Here is a 26,923-nt window from a genome sequence, read left to right as displayed (position 1 = left end):
CATTCCTGCCACCCCCACTTCTGAAATTGTTTTAGAGTTGAGGAAATTCCTCCCTTAGATGTGTTTTATAGCCCTACCCATAAAGTTGTCATCAAAAGGTAGAGGAAGAAAATAAAGTTGGATGATGCAGCTGTCACCACTCCCAACAATGAACCAATGGATATTGTCTGGAGATATTCTCCCATGGATCCATCCGAGAACCTTACAAGACTATCACAATTTGCGGGAGCCTATGCTATGACAATTATTTGATAAAGAAACCGGGGTTCAAATGTTTCTAAGAGAACAAGAACAAAAGATCCTGCTATTGGAACAACAATTAGAGCAAGAAAAATATGACCAACAAGCATAGTTACAAATTTCCAAACTACAGCAGGAGTTTGAACAGATGAAAATACAATATCAAGCCAGCCTAGAAGAAAAGGACGTGTGGATTCAAGCTATGATAGAGAATTATAAAGATAGTCCACAAATCAATCAGCTTGTAAAAGAAGCACTCATCCTTAACGCCCAACTAATGCAACAAAAGGAACTTCTGTGCCAATAAATCTCGCAAGTAAATCCTTACTACGAGATCAGTGATAAGCTATAAAGCCATGTCGTCGACATGAAACTTGAGTATGACGAAATCCATAAAAGGATTTCTGACTTTATCACCTAGAAAGAATCAAAAGATGGGCGAAAGGTTGATTTACCAAAACTGGAGGAGTCACATAAAGAAATTGTATTTGCATACTAGGATTCTTGTCTCAAGAAAGCAGAGAGGGCAACAACAATCGTGGCAGCAGTGGAAAAAAACATCATTGAAGACATTAACGAAAATCTACATGGCACCAACCTGGTTGTTGAATCTATACCAGGATTTCTTCCAAACGCCAATCAACTGGAGCAACAAAGGAAAGGGACGAGGTGATGAGACAAACGAGCAAGCTGAACTGGGAAGCATACTGGAAATTCTTAGTCAAGCCATATAGCCAGTGGATGACCCTGTGTTGCCTAACCACTTCCACACAGAAAATGGTGCCAGCACTAACAGATGCCATATTTACTGGGCAATTGAAATCTGCGATCAACCAACCGACACAACTCAAATCAATGATGGATATCTACGATCTTAAGGATCAAATGAAAAGGAGTTAGTCACCTTGTTTTATTTCTATTTTAGTTTCATTTCGCATAATCTGAGGAAGGTCGTTTAAACCTCCTAAGCTATTTTTGTAATAATCTATTTTAGGATTTACAATTTTAGTATTTAAACCCCTCTCATGCATTTAGAGAGGGGTCCAGAAACTTTATCAGAAACATTTTTCAAAACATGCACTTTTGTACCTTTGAGGAGGTTCTGGTAGAATGAATGGAACATAATCTATTTTCTTTTATGTCTAGCATGTTATACTGAAATTTCACTTTTGCACTCTTAGATGATCTTGGATTGGTTGGAATTAGATTGATATTATTGAAACACATGAGCAGAAATTATTACAAATGGTACTTTTATCTTGTGATTTTGTTTTATTTATGTATCAGGCAATAACTTTTCTTCAATTTCTTTATGTATGAAAGTTTGAATTTCGGTTAGCATTATTTCACTTTTGTATGGTGTTGGCTTTAATTTCTTGTTGAATACGTGAATGATTCTATATGCGATATATCTCTCACAGTTGTTTTGTCTAACTATTTATCCAAAACGATTATTGTTAAACGATTTCATTTCTTATTGCAATTGAATGATCTTTATTACCAATTGCTATAGGAAATTATTGTAGATCACATATCTTGCTTTTATTCTCGGGTATAGTTATAGTTAGATAGTATTTAAAACTAGGATATATGCATGTGATTAATAGTTTAGATTAGATTACAATTAGTTAAATCATTCCCCCGTTACATCATATATCACCCCATCGACACTACCAAAATATCTTTTTGGGAAACTAGTCCCATTAGCCCCAGTTGGAGGCACTATACCAAACGGAAAAGGAGCTACCAACCAAGGTCCGGACAGGGTGGTTTTCCCCCATGTTGTAGCAAAGATTTTTGAGGCTTCAATAGGAGCTCATAAAGGTATGTGTCGAGTTAGTAGCCAAACTATCTAGTGTAGATGAACGTCTCAATTCCCTCACAAGGAAACAAGAAGAATACAATTAGGAGTTCCAAAGAAACCCTCTACAAGAGTACATAGATAAGGCTTGCAGCGCTACCAACCCACCTTTATACATTGGGGAGAGCAGGGTAGAGTTATCCAAATGGATCATGTTGAGTGACTAGGTGGAGCAGTATGAGTGGCGCATCAAGCAATATCAACATAGTAGATTTGTTTCATGTGCACGTATTCATCATTCCCATGACATGGATTGGCGAGAGATTATGAGTTAGTAATTTTATTGATGCGATGATTCTTAAGATGATACTCTTAACCAAGGGAATATCACAACAGGGGCCCTTAAGGATAGGTTATGATGGAGGGTTAAGATGGTATCATAACCCATAGATCCCAGGACTTAGGTGGCATTGGGATCCAGGTGAACCCATTGAGGGTACGATTGGTTGGAGGCTTGTTTTGGATCCAGGTATCAAAGGATCCATTCAAGATCATTTGGCATGAATGCATGGAATAACACGCTGGTTTGTATGGGATCTTGATATTAGTATACAGATTATTTTGTTGTGGATTAAAGTGGATTCCTTGAGGGAAAAAAATCTTTGGGAAGGAGGATTTGCAATATTGTCTTTTCTCGATATGGTCAAAGTTGACAGAATTTGTCCATGGTATTTACCGTGGTATTTTTACATGGTACCAACCCATGGTATTTGCATTTGTTTTTGAAAAGAAAACAATAAAATAAGGTTTCTAGAGATTCCACCAACATAGCCTATAAAAGGGGATAAGGGTCAAACAATGGGATTATATGCTTAGTGGGTCTTGACCTAGGTTTAGAGTTAAGTTTTCCAAACAAATCCCTACACTACTGGCCCTTTTGGCATCAACCCACGGAGTGCGGACTGAAGTCTCACCTGAAGCAGTATGGGGGGATGTTGGAACAAAGTTTTTACACCCAGAGATTATTGTGATGTCGTTTTATTCCCTAAACCTTCCTTCACGCAGGTCGATAAGCCCTTAAGGCTTATCGATATTACTTCCTCTTACTAACCTCTAGACCTTCGTGAAGGTCTACAACTGTCTTTTGTGTACCCTCAACAGGCGACTCAACCACTTACGTGCCTCCGTAATTACTCCTATTTTTGTGTTTATCCAGATTTTCTTAAGTGTCTGATAAATTTACCATCCATTAAGATATTCTTCACGTAAATAGATATTATTACTTGTGTTCATATAACAATGTAAACCATGCAGAATCATGCATCAATACAATATTAAATCATAAACCCAACATCCATCATAACATAAACGCATTCATTAATAACAGAAGTAAATGGGTAAAACACAGATATTTCTAGAATAATCTCTTTATTGATGCTTCAGATTTGCTTACAGACTCAAGACTACCCTGTGCACTCAGCTGCAGGGGTCTGCACACTCAGCTGCAGACTCTACTCTAGGCCTCTGTGCACATAGTTGCAGAGCCTCTCTTCTACTCTAAGACTCTTCGCTCTTTTACTCTAATGACCCATTACATTCATCATTTTTCTTATCACTTTCACTTAGACTCTCTAAGACTCTCCTTTTTATACAATATCAAGGTCTGCGGACCATGGGTAGGTCTATACAAGTTGACACAACTTACATAAAAGAAGGGAAAATCTCGTTATGACACTTACAATCTATGCACTCTGCGACCACAACTTTTGGTGACTTTACACTTTACATCACAAAAACTTGGGTTTTTTCCCCAAAGCTTGGGCTTTTCCCCCAAAATTGACCGCAGGGGACCCTGTCCCAATAGGCCCCCAACACAAATATCATGACTCACCCTCGAGTCACTTTGCAGATGTGGAGATCTTTTTGTGGAGACCTCCTAGCTTGACATGCGCTACTGCTACCTCAGTCGCATTCCGCGTGGCTACTTGCTTGAGTTTCTCAACCAACTGCTCGGTCGTTGGTCCTGCACTGTTTTCTTTGACCTTCTATTGTGTCCTCTGTAGGCCTTCTAGCTTCTCTTCAATGGTGGCAGAGATAACATATGCCTCGTCCAACCAAGGCCCTAATCTGGCCTTGAGGACCGCCTCTTTTCTTTGTGCTGCCTCCACTTGTTCGAGAAACTGCTTTGCCTCATGCAGCTTAGCCAGTCGTTGTGAGATAGTGATGGTGCACGTCGTCGCTCTTGCTTCATCATACTGCTGCTACAATTCTTGGGCCTCTGTGTTAAACCTCTTTATATTAGGATCCTCCTGCAGAGTCATAACAACCTCCATCAATTGTTTAAAGAGCGCGGTGCAATCTGCCACCGTGGCATCCACTGTCGATACTGCATCCTTTACAACTGCCTCGCACTGTTCTCTGACCTTCGGTGGAGTTGAAGGTTGTGACTTCAACTCGAGCTCTGTGATTCTAAGGTTTAGTTCAAACTGAACCTTGGCCATCTCTATCCTTGCATCACGCACACCTACAACCAACTTCCTAATCTTGGCCTCCACCAGTGCTTCTTCTGGGATATGCAGCTCCGAAATGGCTTGGCATGCTTCAGCTACTGCTATTGCGGTGTGCTTATTCTTCTCCTGAACCTTCTTCCACGCTTCGAGCGCGGCTATCTTCTCAATGAATATATATTATTTGTTGACTTTCTGCTCGCTGATCATTCTCAGCGTGCACTTCACTCAGGCCTTAAGCTCTTCAATGACACTTGCTTATAGTGTGTGAAGTAATTCAGTGGGGAGTGTGGCCAAGTTGAGGCCAACATTCCTCAACACACTGACAGTAGCCTTGTTAGCATCCACCTCCTCGCTCAGAGCTCCATCCAGTAGCATGACTACCCGAAGTGGTCCCCGACACCAAATTGGTTGAGGTCGCACTACTCTACCCTGCACTTGCCTGTAGTCGAGTTGTTTAGATCTGCAGCTAGCGCAAACTCATCTGTATGGCACTTAATGCCTACTTCTATTGCTACTCAAACTACTATAGCAGTTCTACGGTCGTATTTCTTACCTTTTCTCCAATATCTTCCAAGTCACCCTTTGCCAAGGTGATTGGATCGAGTGACGATTTGGAGGCCTTGGTATTTTTTCGCTACACCTCCTTTTCCTATTCTCTATGTAGCTTTACGAGAAAAGGTGTGCTCTCCAGATCTCTGACTCCCTGTTTTGACTGTTCATCGCCCTCTATTTGGGGCGAGGGAGATTTCTGACTCTTGTCAAAGCTATGATCTTCCTACTCTACTTGCTCCTTTACGGCATGGTCTGATTTTGTGCATGCCTTGTCCTCAGTCTCCTTCTTCCTCTTTTCTACCAACTTCTGCATCTTCAGTCAAGCTCCTTCCTTTTTCTACGCAAACTTGCTAATCTCGACAGCCAAATCCAATGATGTGTGCCAGTCTGCTGGCCATCTCTTGAGGACCTTTGTGATGGCATCATCCGTAGCTAGCTATGGTAAATCATATCATTTCTGGTCTGGATCCTTTCATGCCCGGATGTAGATACGGTGGAAGTCCACTTTGAACTCCACATATTCAGATAGCTGATCAAAGACGGTTGGTGACAACCACGACTTTTTGTTGATGGCCATATCAAGGCTCATCTCCATCAATATGCAAAAAACTTTACTTTCTCAGACGCGCTCAACATCCTTGGTAGCCCATAAAGACAAATTTTTCGGCTTCTGGCAAATTCGTCTTAATCGGAGGAAATTGGCTGTCCTCCGGCAATTCCCATGTGACCAGCACAATTGAAATTAAGAACCACAAGTAATAACATGTCTCGTTGTGGTCCTGTGCCTTCCTACAAGTCGCGAGGAACTCATTTCACAAGTAGTGCACCTAGTTGAGCTGTATGCCCTCCATGCACTAGGCCTCTAGCAAAACCACTGGTTCCAACACCTCGTCCGTGCGCACTTTCACACTACCTTTCCAGCCAAAATTTGGGTGGCCACCTTCACCATGAAGTCCATAATGATGGAAATTGAATATCCACGCAACGTTTTGACAAGTTTGAACTTGTCCTTCATCTTCTCGGTGAGGTTGCGCTTGCTCGTATTTCTACTAAATGCATTGGCCAGATTCAATCCAGAATGCAGGAAACCACTCAATGTCCCCCAAGTCCCAATCCTCAAGCTTCATATGTGGGATGCACGCCAAGCACGGACCTTCAAAAGTTATAGCGTCTAGCAGCAGGGGCGTGTGAAGAAGGAATTGTCCCTCATCTGGGTCCTTTGGGATTTTCACCTTGCCCCAACATAGAGGGATGTACTTTGATAGCTTCGAGATAGGGTCTACCCCCTTAATATCAATGTCTTCCAAGCCCTCATCGGCCTCGAAGTCTACCACTTTTCCCTTTTCCTACGCGATTGGATTTTCTTTTTTCTAGGCCTGTGTAGCTGGATGATTCCTAGGTGACTCGGGCACTAATAACATCTTCTTCTATTTATCTTTCTTTGGCTTGGGGACCTCCCTTGCCAGTGTAGGCTTCATCCTAGGTGACCTCGATGACTTAGGCACTGCTGCGGGAACCTCCATACTCACAACCTCAGGGGCAGCTCCCTCAGAGGCAATAGACCTTCCGACAATAACGGTCTCAGCTGGTGCAAACAGGAAGCTATTAATGACCTACTAGGTTTCCTCAGGTAACCTCTCAAATACAGAACTAGCGACTAAGTCCTCAAAGAACACACGATTCATGCACACCAAACATCATGAAAAAACTCTCATAATTCAAAGTGCCTCTCGTTGGACAACTGTCTGTAATTTATAGGCAAATTTGAATTCAAATCCGACTGTTCCCCCAAAATCTGCTCATAACTGCTAGATTGGCGGTAAATTTTCAAAGATCTTAAGCTTAAATTCAGCCTTAAATTCCGCACCCTCCCCCCCCCCCTCCTCTTAGCCATTTTCTCACTTTCAAATCATGAACAGTGACTGTAATGGTCACTTTCTAGCTATGTTGCATGGTCTCCACCCCTATAACACAACTCCCTTCGTGCTTATGTTAGCACTGTGACATCCTCCTGTTCTGCACAAACCCCTCATTGCGCAGCTCTACAACCCAGGCAGTGTAGTTTGTAGTCCCGCGCCTCCTTGCAGTTGTTTGGAGCACTAAGGCTATGCTACCACCCTATATTCATCTGGCCAAATCCCCGGTGTATGGATTCAACTGGCTTCCATTGACCTTTCCCAAAAATGGAACTCCATTCAATTTCACAAGCTCAATTTCTCCACCATCGGTAATCTCCTTGATAACATATGGCCCCAACCAATGCATCTGAAATTTTCATGGAAACTTATCAAACTTGATGTCATATAATAAAACTAAATCATTTACCTTGGAGGTGTGTAGTTTCATGTGTCGATCGTGTCATGCCTTTTTGCACTCCTTTTGAACTTGTTGATGGAATCCAACCAAGAATCTATCTTCCTCCAGCTATGTAAGCTGCACAAGCCTTTCTTCTAAGGCTCTGCAGTCTGCCATTTCTATGAACGCCGCTATCCATAGACTAGGCATAATGCACTCCATCAGCATCACAGCTTCTACACCATAGACCAGTCGAAAAGGTGTCCATCTAGTCAACTCCTTACATGTAGTTCTATAGGCCCATAACATCGTTGGTATGTGCACGTCCCAACATTCCTCTACGCATTGTAAACCTTTGTTAGTGCATTCTCAAATATCTTATTAAATTCTTCCGCCATCCCATTAGCCTAAGGGTGATATGGTGTGCTTTTCTGATGATAAACTGGAACTCTTTCATCAGTGCGCTAATCGTTTCATTAAGGAAGTGCGTACTGCAATTACTCATCAAAATCTTCAGGCAATCAAACCTGGTCAACACATATTCAAACAAGAAATTTGTTGTTATTTCCCGTGTACAATCCTTTACAGACTACGCCTTCGCCCATCTATTCAAATACTTAATCGTGGTGATGATATACCGTGCACCCATCTTCTTTCCTGGAGGCGAAATCAGTTCGAAAAAATTGATTGCCCACTTTTCAGATGGCTCCAATGAAACTTTCGGTTCAAAGGCAGCTCATCCCTCCTTAATGGCCTTCCCATCCTCTGACATAGATCGCACGCCCTACAATATGCTTTCGAATCCTTATGCAATGTAGGCCACCACAACCTAGTGCACAAAATCTTCTTCGCTATTGCTTTTTTTCATAATGGCCTCCCACATCTCCTCCATGGGCTTCAACTAGGATACCGCTTCATTCAAAATCAGGCACATAGCATCGCAATCTCTCATCCACTCCCATCTTATACAGGTGACCTGCAATAACAGAAGAATCAGCCACACGCACTACCAATTCCTTCTTATGTTGACTAGTGTACCCCTCTGGAGCCATTCCCATAGTCAGGAAGTGGATGATGTCTGCAAAATGATTGTCTGCCACGCGCACCACAAAGAGTTGTGCATCTGGTAGTCCTTCCTCCAAATTAGTGGGCTCCTCACCTGTTTCAATGTGCAACAAATGATCTAGTCCTGCATTCAATCACCCTAGCTTCACGATGACTTCGAAATCATACTCCTAAAACAACAGCAGCCATATGCATATCCCCCCCTCCCCCAACATAGGCTTGTTGACCAGGTACTTTAATGTAGAATGGCCTGTGTACATCTTAAAGTGTCCGCCTAGCAAGTAATGCCTGAAATTCTGGAGCACGTACACCACAGCCAACCATTCATGCTTCATCATTAAATAGTTATTTCTAGCCTTTGACAGCTTCCTGGTTGCAAATGCTATCAGGTGATCCAGTTCTCCTTCACCGGCTTATGTCAGTACTGCTCCCAGCAAAATACATGACGCATCCACATGCACATGAAATTCCTTCTTCTAATTCAGGAAGTCTAGCATCGCACAGTGACCATATTTTCTCTTAACACATCTAGGCTCCACTGACATTCCTCATTCCAACATAATATAGTGTCCTTTTTCAACAGTTTTTCCATCGACAGGGTAATCTGGGCATAACTCTTAATGAAATTTCGTTGGTAACCATTATGACCCAATGTTGCACATGGTTGTTTAACAGTCCTTGGTGCCTCCAAATTGATTATAACTGCAATCTTAGCTAGGTCCACAATTAGTCCTTGTATGCACACTACATGACCCAACAAGATTCCAAAAGGGATGCAAAATAAGAACTTTTCCAAGTTTGGCACGATCTGACACCTCCGGCATGTATCTAGCATCAAGTGCAAACTAGCTACATGGCATTTGACCAGTCCAAACACCATCCAATCATCAAAGTATACCTCCAAAAACTTGTGAATGAACTCTTTGAAAGCCAAAATGACTACGCACAAAAATATTTCCGACACATTATTTAGTCCAAAAGGCATTACAGTATACTGAAAACATCCCCACTTGATCATGAAGGTAGTCTTATTCTTGTCTTCTGGCGCGATCTTGATTTGATGGTACCCTGAGGACCCATCAGTGAATGAATATGCTTCCTTTCCGCCAACATTATCCAATACCTCATCCGTGAATGAAGTTGGAAAAGGATCTTGCACACAAGCATCATTTAGCTTCCTGAGATCTACGAAGATCCTTATCTCATCCTTTTGCTTCTTTTCATGAACGACCATTGGACTTTCCCAATCGAACTCCTCCACTGGTTCAATGATACCTGCTGCCAACAATTTTTCCAACTCCAAGTGGACCTTTTCCTTATACTTAGGATTAAGGTGATATGGCCGCTGCTTCACAGGCTTCACATCTGGTTTCAACATTATCTTTGTTACTCCTAAATCGCCTATTATCCCTTTCAGGTCTGAAAAATTTGTAGGGAACAAATCTTGGTACTCGCGGAGCAACTCAATGACCTTATCCATTGTAGCATCATCCCAGTAGTCCCCTATCTTTGCAAACTTCGGCTCCACCTCTATCCCAATGTTCACTTGTCGAGTTTTTAGTGGTGCAGTGATATACAGATTCTCTATCTGCGGCCCCTCAACTTCACAATGACCTTTGTATCTGGGATATTAATGTTCCTTGGATCCTATTCTTCTTCTTCAGCAGTCACATTGTAGCACTCCAACGCATGGTGCAGCTGGGTGGTCCAATTTGGCTGAATTAAATCCAAGGGATCTTGTGGGATTTTGAATATCATTGCTTTGACCTCCTGCAATGCTTCATCAATGCACTCAAATCCATCCTCAAAACTAAATTTCATTAGGAACACCCACATCAAAATATCCCATTTTCCCATGCCGTGGCAAAGTTCTATTTCCAAGTACCAATTCATTGGTATCACGTCTAAAGTGTGACAAAAAAATGCATCCCCTCTGGTTGCAGTTCTGCTCCATAAGAATCAGTCTATTTTGCTAAGTGATCACGCAGATCACTCCTCCCATCATATGTCTCTATCGATTGCACCTTTGGGTGACCAAACCACACCCTCATCATTATTTTATACTCGCGCCATCCCTCGAAATTGTCCTTATGTGTACCCCACCATCTTTCAGGCGTAGCGCATAGCAATAATTCCAAGGCTTGGAAGCGATGCTTCTCTTGCACTTCCCTTTCAAAGGCATCCAAAAATTTGTCAACGTTAGTTAAACCATCATAATAAGGCAAACTTCTTCCAACTAATCTTCAATTTCTTTCTTTGACGAATTCCAGTGATGCGACATCACACCTCTTTATGCAAATCCCAGTCCCGACAACGGAACCATTTGTTGGCTTAATGGGTCCTGACCCAGGTTCAGAGCTAAGTTTTCCAAACAAATCCCTACACTACTGGCCCTTTCAGCATCAACCTGCTGAGCGCAGACTGAAGTCTCACTCGAAGCAGTATGGGGGGATGCTAGAACCAAGTTTCTGCACCTAGAGATGATTGTGATGTCATTTTATGCCCTAAAGCTTCCTTCGCGCAGGTCGATAAGGTCTTAAGGCTTATCGATATTACTTCCTCTTACCAGCATCTAGACCTTTGTGTAGATCTACGACTACCTTTCGCGAACCCTCAATAGGTGACTCAACCACTTACATGCCTCTGTAATTACTCCTATTTTTGTATTTACCCAGATTGGCTTAAGTGTCTGATAACTTTGCCATGCATTAAGATATTCTTTGCATAAATATATATTATTACTTGTGTTCATATAACAATGCAAACCATCTAGAATCGTGCATCAATACAGTATTAAATCATAAACCCAATATCCATCATAGCATAAACACATTCATTCATAACAGAAGTCAATGGGTAAAACACATATATTTCCAGAATAATCTCTTTATTGATGCTTCAGATTTTCTTACAGACTCAAGACGACCGTGCGCACTCAGCTGCATGGGTCCACGCACTCAACTGTGACTCTACTCTAGGCCTCTACACACACAGTTGCAGAACCTCTCTTCTACTATAAGATTCTTCGCTCTTTTACTTTGATGACCCATTACATTCATCCTTTTGGTTATTGCTTTGGTAGGTCTATACAAGCCGACACAACCTACATAAAAGAAAGGAAAATCCCATTATGACACTTACTATCTACATGCTCCACGACCATAACTTGCAGAGACTTTACACTTTAGATCAAAAAAACTTGGGCTTCTGCCCCAAAACTTGGGCTTTTGCCCCAGAATTCACTGCAGGGGACCCTGTCCCAACATGGATGATTCTAAGTTTATCTATCTTATTGTATTTGCTTTAGAACTTGGCATGGTTAGTTATAGTTTGATCCCAAGGACGAAAACCCCGTGGGTGTGATTTTTCTGGTGGATCCATCCAAGGTCCACAATTGTGCTTCAATCTTTGTTTTCTCTTTTGATAAGAAACCGTGCCTGCCATTGCAGGGACTCGGGTATTTTTGTATGGGCATGTACTATTTTGTTTAGTTAATAATATAAATAAAGGTTGCATTCTTTTAGATCCCTTGTGTTGTATGTTTTGGCTTGTCAGTTTTTCAATTAGAACACTAGAATATTCCAGATCTGTTGATTAATTAACAGGATCTTACAATGGCCCAATATCATGGCTTATCAATACCACAGGCCCAAAAAACCATAATTCACTTTGTATGATACTTGTTCATATGACCATTTTTTAATCAACCAATTTAATTAAAATGGCTTAAAGGGCATAACTACTTTCAAGATAATCATAACCATTGATTTGTATATGCTAATAAAAATTTTCTAAAATATTCCATAGAGGTTAAATTCCTACCATCCAATTAATAATTATTGATAATTAAATTAAAATTATGAAAACCTTATTCCAAAATAAACACTCCTGTTAGACAATTTTTAAATTTGATATCTCAGTTAAAATAAACTGAGATCAATAATATTTGAATTTAGAAATTAAGCAAAAGACATAATTATAATTGACATTGAGTATAATAGGTTAAAGCGTAATTTGGCATAGTATTTGGTTTTAAGTATGAAATACGGTAAATGCCATTAGAACCCAAAAAAATGATCCACTATTTAATAAACTAGGGCAACTATATAAATTAAATGGGTAATAAGAGTAGCTAAGCATCAATTTGTAATAAATGACAAAACACTCTGTACTATATGTTGTTAAATTTAAAAAATCATAAAACCTAACTAAATTATAACTTTTTTATTATTATCAAAGAATTAATATATGATTATTAATTGTGTTATATATATATATATATATATATATATATATATATATATATATATATATATAATCATTTATCGTGTCTTCATGTATTAATATATTCTTGTGAATCATCTCATCGTTATCCTCCATCTTTCACTAAGTTTTTTGGGTTTGTATGTGGTTTCCAACGAAGAAAATCATTGTCTCATATTGGATGCAGGGAATGACAATTTTGACATTAACCGTCTCACTACCATCTCTCAGACCACTAAACTGCATATCGTTCTCTAACCTATGTGAGAAAGCTTCCAATCTTCAGATTGGGGTTTTTTACTTTTCTTTGTATGTTCTTGCTATGGGAAATAGCGGTACAAAGCCCAACACCGCGGCCTTGGGTGGAGATCAGTTCGATGAATTTGATCCCAAAGAGAAGCTTCAGAAGGCCTCCTTCTTCAATTGGTGGCTCTTTGGTACGTTTGTTGGGACTTTGATTGGACAGATCTTTTTGATATATATTCAGCAAAATGTTGGATTCAGTTTGGGTTACGGGATTCCCACGGCAGGATTGATCATCTCTACTGTAATATTCTTCATTGGCACTCCATCTTACAAACACAAAGTTCATAAAGGGAATCCATTTGGTCGCATGGCGCGCATTATTGTTTTAGCAAGTCGTAAATGGAGAATTAACGTGTCGTCAGATTACATGAAACTTCATGAAGTGGACGCGAAATAATATATTTCTCTAGGAAGATTCCCCATTCACCATACTCCAAGTTTAAGGTAGATTTTGGCCATGCCCGACCACCAATATTTACCATTCTATAGAGTATTTACTACACAACTAACTGTTTCTGGAATATGACATTTCCTAGGTAAGCGCACCCATCTCAGCGTCTTGCTCGGTCTTTAGAAAAGTATATCTTTTTTCTGGTCCATCCAAAACATAGGCATCATGTAACCATCTGTCAAATGACCATCACATATCCATGCATGGACAACATTCCCCAAATTTGAAATTTGAAATTTATTTTGCACCCTCCATAAATGCTCAGCAAGAGTCACTGGCTAGGATATTCAGGATGCGCTCTGCCATCTCAGTGCAGAACTCATCCCCGCCTTTCACAATGCAAGCAGGACCAAAGTAGAGCAAGGTTTCCTTCTGGTGTATTTAGGACAATCCCAACCATAGGCCATGGATGAGAATCGTGGTAAAGATGTTGGAGGGTGAGTGGGAAGTTCCTGATGCATGGATGTGGCTGTTGCAAAGAGGGTCTGAGTTCTTGGAAGGGTATGGGTACGAGGCCATGAAGGGTCACGATGGAGATGACGAAGAACCAAACTGGGTTTTGAAGACCTGCTGCAATGGCTTCTTTCAAGCAATATTTCTTGTTCTGTCCACTTCCCTTTGTGTTTTTACTCATGCCTGTTCTATCTTTAGCCAACCATAGCCAAGAACCCATTGCTTTTAAGCTCCCATTGTTCCACAAAGATTCTCCTTTTTCTCATATCTATGATGCCTCTCTTGTTGGAAAGGTAGAGAAGCTAAAACATAAAATTCACACATAAAACTCAAAAGATGCGGCTCTTCTATTGATCACAAAAAATTGATTCTTACAATGAACCTAGTGAAGGGTATTTAACCTTTTCGACTAGCAAATCACCTAAAATATCTTGACATGCAACCACACACTAAAAGTCATCTATCACTTATTAAATTGACTTGACTCAAAACTCCAACACTTATCACTCAACACTCAGTTAACTGACTCTCTAATTTTAGCCAACTCCTCATGCGGAAGTAATTAGCTTATTTTAACACTCCCCCTTAATTACGACCGCTAAACTAAGACATGACTCATGACAACTCAAACATGCCTACTGGTTTATGTCTCAGCTAGGCCTACAACATCCAAGTTCCTTCTACGAAACTCAAACATATCTTGTGCTAATGACTTAGTAAATATATCAGCCAATTGATCACTAGATTTATAAGGCTTCAAGTGAACTTCTCCATTGCTCACAAGTTCTCTAATAAAGTGATATCTAGTATCAATATGCTTGCTCTTTCAATGAAACACACTATTTTTGGATAGTGAAATTGTTGAGGTGTTGTCACAATATTTTTTTTATCCTTGTTGTTTTTTCTTGAGTCCATCAAATACTCTTCTTAACTAGACTGATTGACATGTTGTTGATGTTGTTGCTACATATTCTGCTTTTGCTGAAAAAAGTGTCACAATGGGTTGCTTCTTAGATGCCCATGAAATCACCTAAAACAAGGTGGAACACAAAACTAGAAGAGCTCTTCCGATCATCCAAACTTCCTACAAAATCATTATCTGTGTATCCAATCAAATCCTTATTTTCTGTGCTTGCATACATTATGTAATAATCTCTAGTTCCTGATATGTATCTCATAATTCTTTTTCCTTCACTCCAATGTTTGTCTTTTGGAGTCTCCACAAATATGGAAATCAAACTCAATCCTTGCATGATATCCAGTTTTATAGCTATGAGATACATGAGGCTACCAACCAATCTTTTGAATAGAGTTGGGTTGACATCTGATCCTTCATCATCCTTACTTAACTTTGTAACTGTTGCAATTGGTGTAGGGACATGTTTTCAATTATCCATCCTTAATCTTTTCAGCAAATCTCTAACATATTTATTTTGTCAAATAAAAAAAAAATCAGATTGCTCAACTTCTATGTCAAGAAAATATTTCATGAGACCAAGATCTGTCATCTCAAATTCTTTCATCATGGCTGCCTTAAATTCATCTAACTCAAAATCACCTGTAAAAATCATGTCATAAACATATAAGAAAACAATTAAAGTTTGTCCATGCTCATTTACCTTTGTGTACACGGTAGGCTCAATGTTAATTCTGCAAAATCCATTCTTAATCATGTAGTTGTCGATTCTGCTATACCAAGCTCTAGGCGCTTGCTTCAGTCCATAAAGCGCTTTCTTCAACCTGTAAATTTTATCATTCTTACCTTCAACTTCATAACCTAGAGGTTGCTGCACATAAATTTATTCTTCTAGAATTCCATTCAAGAAGTTGATTCACATCCATCTGATATACATTCCACTTGTTCTAAGCTAATGTGGCTAGAACTACTCTTACAATATCCAATCTGGTTACTAGAGCAAACGTTTCTCCAAAGTCTATTCCTAGTTGCTACGAGAATCCTTTTGCTACAACTCTAGCGTTAAATCTATCAATTTCACCTTTTTCATTCAAATTTTTCTTGTACACCCACTTTACACAAATGAGGTTTTTTTCCTTTGGTAAATCAACCAAATCCCATGTATCATTCTTTCCAATAGCTTCAATTTCTTAATCCATGGCTTGCACCCAATTTTCATATTTTATTTCTTCTTCAAAAGAATAAGGTTGAATGACAACAATGAAAAATTTGAAATAACATCCAAATCATTATAAATATCTTTCAGACTTCTCATATTTCTCTTACCATTGCTTGATTCATCACCTGATTGATTGTTAGGAGAACCTTGATCTGTTGATCTGCTTGAATCAGAAAATATTGGAGTCCTTGCTGGTGTGTCTTTGTTTGGTCTCTTCACCTATGATTCTTGCTGCTCCTTTTCTGCTACATCATTTCTTCCATCAGTGGCACTTGTGCATCAACTATTTTTTCTATACTACCATTCCAAAACTCCTGTTCTTTGAACACAACATCTCTACTAATTATGATCTTCTTGGTGACAGGGTTATACAATTTGTAAGCTTTTGGTTGCTCACTATAACCAATAAATATGCATTTTTCACTTTTATCATCCAATTTTCCTCTTCGCTCTTTAGGCACATGTGCATAAGCTACACATCCAAATGCTCTGAGATGAGATATGCTAGAAGACATACCTGACCATGCTTGTTCTGGTACTCTATTCATCACACTCTTTGCAGGAGATTTGTTGATCACATAAATAGCACATGCAATTGCTTCCACCCAATACTCATTAGACAAGTTTCTTCCTTTCAACATGCTTCTTACCATGTTCATAATTGTCCTATTCTTTCTCTCTGCTACACCATTCTACCACGGTGTGTACCTGGTTGTAAATTGTCTTCCAATTCCATGTTTTTTGTAGTAATCATGGAATGCCTTTGAGTCATATTCTCCACCACAATCTGACCTAAGTACCTTGATTTTTCGAGCACTTTGGTTCTATGCTAAGGCTTTGAATTCTTTGAACTTTGAAAAAGTTTCAAAGTTTTTCTTCAAGAAGTAAACCCAAGTCTTTCTGTTATAATCATCAATGAAAGTGAGGAAGTAACAACTTCCACCAATCGACTGTGTCCTCATAGGTCTGCAAAAGTCCGTATGCACTAGCTGAAGAGGTTGCTTTGCTCTATATGCAACTCCCTTTGGAAAACTTTCACGTTGTTGCTTTCCCAAGATGCAACACTCACAAGTACTAGCAGGTTCTTTGATGGGAGGTAATCCTATGGCCATCTTTTTTTGCTGCAACAATCTTAAATAAAAAAAGTGCAATTGTCCAAATCTAAAGTTCCATAACCAATAATCATTTGAATATGCAATTGTAAAAGAACTGACCTGATCACTATAATTCATAATTAGAGGAAAGAGTTTGTTCCTCGTCATCTAAAACTTTGCTATCAGCTGCTTCCTTGGGGGCTTTTCATATATAATGCATTCTTGACCTCGAAAGATAAATCTAAATCCTTTTTGTGTCAATTGACCAACACATATCAAATTATGTTTGAGACTAGGAACATAATATACCTCTGAGATTGTCTTCGGCTCCCCCTGCTTGGTCAGAATTTTGACCACTCCTTTTTCATCTACATCCACAGTCTTTTCAGTCCCCAAATTTACCCTTTTTTTAACAGATTGATCCAAATTTGCAACCAAATTCTTGTTTCCTATCATGTGGTTACTACAACCACTATCTAACAGACACACACTAGAAAAAGTTTGATGCATGGTATGGCAAGCTAGGAACATGGAGTTAGCATTCTATGTAGTGACATTACCTCTCTGGTTCCTTTGATCAGTTATCTTCTTCTTGCAGTCACGAGCATAGTGACCAAGTTTGTTGCAATAATAACATCTCACCTTTGACTTGTCAAATCTTTGATTATTGCTGAAGTTTCCGTTGTTGCTTCCATTTTCATGTTCATACTCTTCTCGGCCATCTCTCTGACCACCATAGATTTTTCCTTTTCCTCTGCCTCTCGATCTAATTCTACATTGACCTATGTCTCTTGAAATAGAAAATTGACTTTTGAAAGCAGTCTCTAAAGTGGAATCCTTATTTCTATCTATCCTTGACTCATTTGATAGAAGTTATCCCATCAACTCATCAACTGTCAATGATGCCAAATCCTTGGATTCTTTTATGGCTACTACCACAACATCAAATTTGGTAGACAAAGGTCTGAGGACCTTATCAACCATTATTTTATCTCTAATTTCCTCACCATAAATTTTTAACTTATTTATCACAATCATGACCTAATTCATGAAAGAATCAATGTCCTTTGCCTCCTTCATCTGCAGACTTTCGAAATCTCTCCTGGTATTCTGCAACTTAACAATATTGAGTTTGGTCATACCTTTATATCTTGTCGCCAAAGTATCCCACACTTCCTTTGCTGAAGACGTGATAATAATTTTTTGGAACACTGCTTGGTCCACTCCCTACTGGATACGCTGCAACACTTGTGTATTCTTCTTCTTATGTTTTTTGCATTGTTCCCTCTATGCATTAGTGATAGCTCGTTCTTCCGTTTCATTCTTAGGTTCTGAAAACCAAAGCTGAACATAATCCTAAACATCATGTGCCTGCAAAGTGGTCACCATCTTAGTGGACCACACATCATAATCTTTCTATATGAATTGTGAGAACTAGGGCTGGAAATATGAGAAAGCCATCTTTCCTCAAAACCTCTTCAAAAAACCCTAAATTTCTTCTTTTATAAATTTACAAAAATCTTTAAAAACTCTTTCTGAATAAACTCCTTTTTAAAAAAGCCTTTTTTATCATTTTTTAATATATATATATATATATATAAATTTAATATAAACACTTCTATAAGAAAAAAATTATATATAATTTTTTTTTTATAAATCAACACTATATAATAAACTTTATGGAGCCCCTTCAAATAAATAATCTTTCGAATAAAAATCGATTCTTAACCAACTTCCACCCACGTGACCTTTTTTTAAAAACACTCCACTTGAGTTAAACATACGCCTTGTAATGAGGCAGTAAAACAATTGTGTAACCTTTTGATGAGTGATAGTTTCGAACTTCAAAAACAAACGTTGACTTCGTATTCTGACGGAGTCCGCCTTTTTTCCATACTTCGACTGGACTTGCGCTCCCCCGACCAGGGGTTAAATTTGATGGGTTCCCTAACCCGTCAACGAATTTTTATTTGACAGTTTCATTTTTAAATTGGCCTTCACATTACTTTTAATATTTAATTTTGTCGTGAAAAAAAAAAGTAATCGAATATCTTTTTTTTTGCTAAAACAAGAGTCGTTCTTTCATTGTCATTAAATTGGAAACATATTTACATAGAATACAACCAACCACAAAGAATCATGGATAAAAATCAAAACTATTTTCTAGAAAAACAAGGGTCTCGAGTTAAGAGTGACAACTCCGACCCCTACCCACAAAACTACTCCACCCTTAAGAGAAAAAGTATCAAGTCCATAAAATCATCCCCTCCAATCCGAAAGGGGGAGAAAGCCTTTAATCTCCACCATTATAACCCCTTGCCACAACCAACGACAGAGGAGGACCACACAACGCAAAGACTCCCGCCAATTACCAGAATGGGCCCACCACTGAGTGCACGAATTCCTAACCGTCGATCCTCCCCCCTTGATCCAACAGTAGAGGCGATTATCGCGCAGCCAAGAAGCCTGCCTATTAACCTTTTGGACCCACTGACCTGCCCGATGAAACCTAGCCATGGATCTGTCGTGCTTGATCCGACGGCTAAGGAACATATCGCACCGATCAACAGTACCGCTGGTTAACGTGCGATACAGGTGGGAAACAAAACCACCCATCGGCCACGTGTAAAACGATGAGTGGGATCGCTCCCAAAACTGATAAACCACTTCCCACCTGAGAGGCCCCCGATACACCGGAAACCACTCTGCGGGCGGATTTGCAACCTTCTCCAGCGAATCAGGAATATTCCAGCCACTAGTATATTCCAGATTCTAGCAACAACCGCCATATCCTTTGTAACCTTGTGTGATCTTAAGCGCAGTACAACAACTCCCCTCCATCCAACTCTTCAAGTAATAGAATCCTCTGAGCAACTTAAGAAGGAACTCATAATGGTAAAGCTTGCAACTCATAACTAAACAAAATTAATTGGAGAAGCTTCCATGGTTTTGGTGTGATATACCTTTATCTCCTCGTCAGCTTGGGTGTCGTACTACTCCATGAGACAATTCGGAGGCAACCCATGCCCACTTATCGCTATCCTGTTTATGGTGCACTTCACACCTTGATTAGCCAGTAAATCAGCCAGTTTGTTGGCCTGCCTTCGCACATGGTTAAAACTAACCGTGCGCAAGCCTCTAAGGTGGAGCTGGAGCCTTTGAAAGACCTGGATCAGTCTCCAGTGTTTTGAAACCTTATCCAGCTCTGAGCCTCAGCTGATTTTGTTACTGTGTTCATAATTAACTCTGAATCAACTTCAATAATCACATTTTGTCGATTATTCTGCACCAGGAGTTCTAGGCACTGCTCCATAGCCATGGATTCCACCATGTTATTTGTGGCTCTACCTAAATGGTTGTGGAAGATGGAAATGATTTTTCCATTATCGTCCCTTAACACACCTCCATAGCCCGCAGTACTCGGGTTGCCCTTTGAAGCCCCGTCAATGTTATATTTCAGAAAGCCCTGAGGGGGAGGATGCCAATAGTCCTGCTCAATATCCAATATCCTAACCTTTCTATTCATGCCCTACAGAAGAAGCCCCTGCAAGACCAAGTGTCTTAGAATCCTCATATCAGCATCTGAGGGTGGATTCTTAGGGGGATGTCGCACAATGGTACTAACTGTCTCCTTAAGTTGTGTCAAGGTCTGCTCAAAAAGACATTGTAAGGGCCTTTTTTCATCTTTGAAAATTCTCCTATTCCTTTCTTTCCAGACATTCCAAATAATGAAGCTGGGCGTAAGAGCCCAAGCTGAACCAAGAATTTCATTATCAGAGTAATTTCGCCTCCACCTGGTTAGGGTGTTGAAGATGCACCCTCTATCCCTGTCACTCTTTTGGAAGATATTGGCAAAAGAATCCCACAGTCTAGAGGTGAAAATACAGTTATTTAGTAGATGTTCCATGGTTTCTTCTTGTGCCTCATAGAGGTGGCATCTAGAGGGCCCAGAACACCCCTTTTCCTGATGTTATCCCAAGTCAGAATTTTCTTATGATAAACAAGCCACATGAAGAGTTTAATCTTCATCCATCCTTGGTGTCTCCATAAATTCTGCCATGTTCTATCCAGATTAAGAGAATCCAACTCAAGGAGTATGTGTTTAGCCTCCTTAAGTTTAAAGGTGCCCTTATTATTATTGCCCCACCTCAACTGGTCTTGCCCTCCTATCACTAGAATTTTCCTTTGTTCCAATGTCTGCATGAGGGCCTCTACTTTGGCTTTCAAGGGGTTATCTTCCCTGTAAATCATATTCCTCCATTTTCTCCATTTGCCTGCATTATTGTCTTGGTCCCAAAAATCTTTAACCTTTGATAACCCTATGATATTTGTCTCTCTCTTGAGGTCCAAAAATTCAACTTTTAGTAGAATTGGTTCTTGTTGCCATCTATCTTCCCTAAAGAGTGCCAGATCCCCTTCTCTAATTTCCCAGAAGATATTCTTTTGAACTAAGTCTCTATTCTCCCAGGCCTTATTCCAGCTATAAGAACCCTTTATAGTTCCAGAAATCCTTATATGATCATTGATATCCCAAGTGTTGGCATACTTTTCTGTCCAGATAGTAGCCCACTGAGCCTTTGGTTCTTTGACCCACCTCCACCATAATTTAGCTCCTAAAGCCCTGCTTAGAACCTATGGATCATCTAAGCCCAGCCCCCCATGATCTTTGGGTTTGCAAATCTTTTCCCAAGCAAATAAGGCCCATTTCCTTTTTTTCTCCCCCTTACCCCATAGGAAGTCTCTTTGAATGGTTCTGAAGTGTTGTAAGATTCATTTTGGAGATGGGAGTGCAGAAAGCATAAAAACTAGGATAGTTTGGAGAACAACCTTTGTTAGCACCATCCTGCTAGCCAAGTTTAACAATCTAATGGTCCAATTCTTGATTTTATCCTTCATCTTATTAATCACTGGTTCCGATATGCTTTTATGGAGAGGTTTGTTAGTTAGTGGGACTCCCAGATATTTCGAAGGAAGAGAATCTCTTTGAAACCCTAGAATTCTGGATATATTCCTTTGAATGGCTATATTGGTATTAAAGAAAAAGATTTTAGATTTGAAAAGATTAACCTCCATACCTATGGCCATGCCAAAGTCCATTAGAAGTTGTTTGTAAGCCAAAGCTTCTTTGACTGTAGGAACTCCCTACAACATGGTATCATCTACAAATTGTTGATGAGTCAAAGTCTGTCCATTCTCAAAAAGTTGAAGACCCTTGATTTTGCCTTCTTCTTTTGCCTGCTTAATCGATCTACCAAGTCCTTCCATCATGAGTATAAAGAGAAAGGGAGAGAGTGGATCTCCCTGTCTGAGGCCTCTTGAGGGAAGAAAAATCTCAAAGGGAGAGCCATTCACCAAAATTGAAAATCTAGAAGAAGTTACCAAAGCCATGACCCATCTAACCCAATTATGATCAAACCCAAAAGCAATAAGAACCCTCCTGATATAGGTCCAGTTCAACTTATCATAGGCTTTAGCTAGATCTAGCTGCATGATCATTCCAACCTTCCTGTTACTAGTCAGAGAGTGCACCACCTCCTGTGCTTGAATGATGTTATTAAGAATTTGCCTACCTTCTACATAACCAGATTGCTCCCCAGAAACAAGAGTGGGGAGAAGAGGTTTGAGTCTGTTGGCAATAACCTTGGATATAATCTTGTAAACCACATTGCATAATGCTATGGGTCTAAACTTATCAGGCGTTAGGGCATTATCCTGTTTGGGGATCAGAGAAATGAAGGAGGTGTTGAGTGCCTTCAGAATAGTTTTGTTCCTCCTGGAATCCTCTACTACATTCAAAACATCTTGTTTAACAATATTCTAGCAAGCTTTAAAGAAATCCACATTAAAACCATCAGGACCCGACGCTTTACCATTCTGCATTTCTTTGAGGACTTCACTGATTTCCTCTTCAGTTACAGGCCTGTTGAGGTTGAAATTATCCTCTCTGGACACAAGTCTTGGTATATGTCTAGTTAGATCCTTAATGTAGGGTTCTCTGTTTGAAATGGTTTCCTTCGCAATCCCACTGAAATGACGAACTAATACAGCTTCTATTTCTTCGTGGGTGCTGAGAAGTTTCCCTCCCTCATCTTTAATCGAGGAGATTCTATTATGAGCTCGATTTGCCAAGGTTGACCTATGGAAAAATCTGGTGTTTCATTCTCCTTCTTTTAACCATTGCACTCTAGACTTTTGTCTCCAAAATATCTCCTCTTGTTTACATAAGTTCTCCCAATCATGTTGAAGTTTGGTGGCTCTGTCATTGTTGTCTTTATCAAAGCCATCCTTGATAAGGGCTTGGTTGAGTATCTGCAATTTGTTTTCAACCGCTTTTTTTCCTTCAAAAATGTTGCCAAATTCATTCTTGTTCCAATCTTTTAGCCTGAGCTTGATATGTTTTAGTCTTTTGTGAAGAAGGAACATGCTTGTACCCTAGATATGCAAATCTTCAGACCACCATCTTGAAATGTTGCTGGTAAAATATGGATGGGTAAGCCAGATATTCTCAAATCTAAATGGTCTATTCTTGGGAGTACCAATGCCCCTAATCTCTAGTTGAATTGGCCAATGATCGGATCCTCCAAAGGGGAGAATCCTTGCTTCCATTCCTTTATCAATGAGTATAAGGTCCTCTGAGATGATAAATCTATCTAGCTTTGAGGCAACAAGAGACCCTCCTCCTCTTCTATTATTCCAAGTAAAGAGACCATTACATGAATCCATGTCAACCAGCTTCATAGATTCCATAAAAGATTGAAAAGCTAAGGCATATTTGGATAGAGTTCTAGTGCCCACTTTTTTCTCCGATAATGATTTGATCATATTAAATTCTTCCCCCAAAATCCACAGTGTCTCAACATGTCTCGCTCTGAGATCCATAAGAGAATCTAGAAATCTAAGTTTGTCATCCATTCTCTAAGGGCCATACACATTCGTGACCATGTAGATCTCCCTATCCCCCACAGGTTGAATGACCATTGATAAATAATTCCTGGAAGCCTCAACATCAATGATACCAATCTTTAGGGGGTTCCAAAGAGTAAGAATGCCCCTTGCAGTGTTTTCTACCTTGACTTCCAGAAACTCAAAACGATTGAGCCATTTACTATAAAGTTCTTTTATTTTCTGAATAGAACATTTAGTTTCCTGGATAAAGATAATATCTGGAGCTTCCTGTTTCATTCTGTTACTAAGTAATCTTTGCTTCCTTTTACTACCTAGACCCCTAATATTCCAAGAAGTAAACTTCATCATTAAAGATTTGTGAAAGAGTAACTAGTTAGGTCTTTCATCTTACCTGAATCTATCATTAGCTTTCCACACTCCATCAGCAGCTCATTCTGTTTTTTCCTACCTCTTTTCTTTCCTGGGCCTCGAGGTGCTAATCCTAGTGTATTTTTTATAGATTTCACCCCTTCTTTACCCTGGTTTGCTGTGGTACTCTGCCTTTCCACCTCTTTAGTCTGGGTTTTCCACAAGTACAGCTGTTGTACTCTAGCGAACTCTTCTTGAGGTAGCGAGTCTAACCCTCCCATGGTACCCTGTTTCAAGAATCCTTCCAAATCTAGGTGCTCTCTATCCAAAATATCCTGAAGTTCGTGATCCTCCATTTCCATCTCGCTCTGGGTCATTTCCTGGTCCATATCCAGTTCTGCATCACTCATCATAGCCTCTTTCTGTATATTGTTGTTCTTTGTTTGGTCTTTGTTCTCCTCTGTCTCCTTGTCCTCTGGACTTCCCTCCATTCCCTAATCTACTTTTATCATCTCTTCTTCTTCCTCGAGAACTTGGAACCTATTCAGCGTAACCTGAGACTCTTCTGCTTGATGTTTCTTAAGTCCCCTTTTCCCCCTTTTCCTCTGTGGCTCACTTTTTGAAGGCTTTCCGTATCTTTCATTATGGAAATGTTGCTCTTAATATCTATTTTACTAAGAGGGAAATCTCTGAATAGGTGTCTATGCTCCTAGCATCTGCGACATCTAAAGGGAATATGTTCATAATCTACTGTTTGCACCCATTCTTCATCAAAAACTTATAGTATCAACTCATCTGTTAGAACTCCAGATAGATCCATTTCCACACAGATTCGAGCAAAGGAAGTATATTTTCCTCTTCTCGTGGCTTCAGAAGCTTTGACAAAATGTCCTAATTTATTACCTATGGTTGTTAACAATTCTGTTTGCCAGTAATCAAGAGGAAGAGAGTAAAGTCTTACCCAAACCGGAACTGATGTGAAAGTCTCCCACTCTGGGACAAAGTTCATCATCCAAGGCCTCATATAGAGGCCAGCAGCTGCATAGAAGTAGGGCCCTCCTTCAAACACTCTGTCTTTATCCTCAATGTTAGTGAAGACCATAGTAAAGAATCCTTTTGACCCCAGATGTAGGTCAATTCTCCCTTTTGGTTTCCAATGGTATCTAATCCATGTCTATAAAGCCTTTTCAGTGGGCCATACTCCCATGAATTTACAAATGATAGCATAAGTTCGCATGTGTTCCCTGTGTGCCTGCAGCGCAGGATCATTCAGGACAACTCTGGGTGTAACCTCAGTTCTAGGCTTACAAGGTCCTTTTTGTGCCTTGGTTTTTGCTCCCTTTTCCTTGTCATTTTCTTCCTGCTCTTTTGTGCTTTTATTCTCTCGATATTTGACCCCCTCCTGCTCTTCTTCCCTGCACCCTTTTCCTTCATCCAAAAGCCCTCTGACTTCTTCCATGCACTTCTTACCTCGGCTGGCAACCACCTGCTTGTAGGAGGGAGTTCCACGCCCTACCATGGAGATCATCTCCTGCAGAATTTCAACCCTAGCCATTTTTCGTGGTCCCCTACAGCTTCCCCAATCGCCTCTCCATAATCAACTCTATTCGTTATATAATACCATTCCAAAAAAAAAAAAGTAATCAAATATCATTCTAAGAGTCTCTTGGCATATTTTTGTGGCCGCTCATTCTAAGGCTCTCTTGGCATATTTTTGTGTTTACTTAATAAATGTTAAATGTTTTTTGTCAATAAAGTTATCTGCAACAAAATCTTTTAATATCTACTTTTTCCCTACAAAAAATAAAAATAAAAATAAAAAGTAATCAACCATCATTTTAAGAGTCTCTTAGCATATTTTTGTGGCTGCTCATTCCAAAACTCTCTTGCCATATTTTTGTGTCTACTTAATAAATGTTAAATGTTTTCTTGTCAATAAAGTTATCTGCAACAAAATTTCTTAAGGCATCTTGACAAAGACTTTTAACACTACTCTACATTTTTTTTTATGGATTTCTCAAGATGACGTAAATTCTAAATTTACTTATTATAATTAATTAAGTGAAAAGTGGGTTGATTAACCTAATACTTCCTAAACAATGATCACTGATATTCACGTTTATTTGATATTTCCCAATCTATTTGATATATCTCAATCCTCAATGGTATGTACTAGTCTTTTAGTTACATTTTGAAATCTTGTAGTTAAGAATGAAATTTAGGATTAAAAATGCCATATTGATGCCAAAATTTGTGTTTTTATTTTATGGTAAGAGAAATATACAATTCACGACGGAAAACTATTGAAAAAACATGATTTAGTAAAACAACCATATCTTAGACTCTACCCATAGTCACTGCCAACTTAGAGCTTCAATTGTGTAATTAAATGTAAAAATTTTGAGAGCTTCAATTGCATAATTAAATGCAAAATTCCTATTAGAACTTCAGACTGATTTGTTTCTAATTTCCCCTAATTTGATTATTTGGAATTTTAGGACATT

The 26,923-nt window shown here is 39.4% G+C and overlaps 1 pseudogene; it reads left to right on the top strand.

Annotated features, from left to right (window-relative positions):
- Positions 1-13,048: 13,048 nt before the first annotated feature.
- The window catches only part of LOC149163077 (protein NRT1/ PTR FAMILY 5.2-like), a 147,230-nt pseudogene continuing 133,355 nt past the window's right edge, over positions 13,049-26,923 (top strand).

The sequence above is a fragment of the Pinus tabuliformis genome, chromosome 5_2, assembly GCF_031772625.1.
Source record: "Pinus tabuliformis cultivar Carrire ecotype Pingquan chromosome 5_2, CPIR1, whole genome shotgun sequence".
Classification (NCBI taxonomy): domain Eukaryota; kingdom Viridiplantae; phylum Streptophyta; class Pinopsida; order Pinales; family Pinaceae; genus Pinus; species Pinus tabuliformis.
This window is presented reverse-complemented; position numbering and strand designations above follow the sequence as displayed.